We start from the raw sequence: 859 nt of genomic DNA, 5'->3' as shown, positions 1-859 counted from the left end.
AAAGTGGTGCCAAAATGAATGGCAGTCAATGGAATGCTAATTGCGGGTGAAGGCTTGTTAGCATCAAATTGGCACCATGGGAGCTACGCATCGTGGAGGCTGCCTTACTTCCTTGGTGAATCGTAGTATCATGGCTCCATCCATGCTGTCTTTTTATTGTGTTGGTGCACGCGCTTAACCCTGAGTCAACCTACTCTGAGATGGTTAAACCAACTCTTATCAGCTGTTCTGGAGCCAAACACTTAGAGTTTCTCATCTCAGGGTAAAACAACTCAGTGTTCAGGGTTTGTTAAACCTCCTTCCTGAAACGGACCCCAACTGTTCGACCAATCAGCGTACTGTGAGGAGCTACTGGCATGGTTTACGTTTGTGTGATGTTTGCGACTGTTCGTTCAAAACAACAAAGGTTGACGTGATAGACAGATGGTTTATCCAGTCACTTGCAAGGTGTTATTTGAAAGTGCCTGCCTTTTTCCTAAGAGTTTGGAATGAAGATTTTTCAGATGGTTCTTTGTAACAAACCATCTGGCGCATCAGGTTACCACTTTGGTCCAGAGGGAAATATCTCCACAAACATTGCAATGGTTGACATGAAATGTCTGGTCCCCACATTATGAAACCTCCTGACTTAGGTGATCCTTGGGCTTTTCCTTAAGCACAACTATCAAGTTGAAATTTGTGTTTTTGAGTGTAATGTCTCGACAGCTATTAGATTTCCATCTGCCATGTCAATTTGATTTATCACTTCCTCAGCATCAGGTCAGCTTTTTTATTTAAACGCCTGCAAAGCAGATGACATTTCCATCAGCCTCAGATGTACTTTGTGTTTAGTGCTTCTTAGAAAATGTTAGCATAACCC

At 42.7% G+C, this 859-nt stretch overlaps 1 long non-coding RNA gene across 1 annotated transcript in view; it reads left to right on the top strand.

Moving 5' to 3' along the window:
* Positions 1 to 859, top strand: part of LOC116705924 (uncharacterized) — a 17,843-nt gene that overhangs the window by 4,643 nt on the left and 12,341 nt on the right. The window lies entirely within an intron of this gene.

Source organism: Etheostoma spectabile, chromosome 18 (assembly GCF_008692095.1).
Source record: "Etheostoma spectabile isolate EspeVRDwgs_2016 chromosome 18, UIUC_Espe_1.0, whole genome shotgun sequence".
NCBI lineage: Eukaryota > Metazoa > Chordata > Actinopteri > Perciformes > Percidae > Etheostoma > Etheostoma spectabile.
Note: the sequence above shows the minus strand (reverse complement) of the source record. Positions and strands in the feature narration are given on the sequence as shown.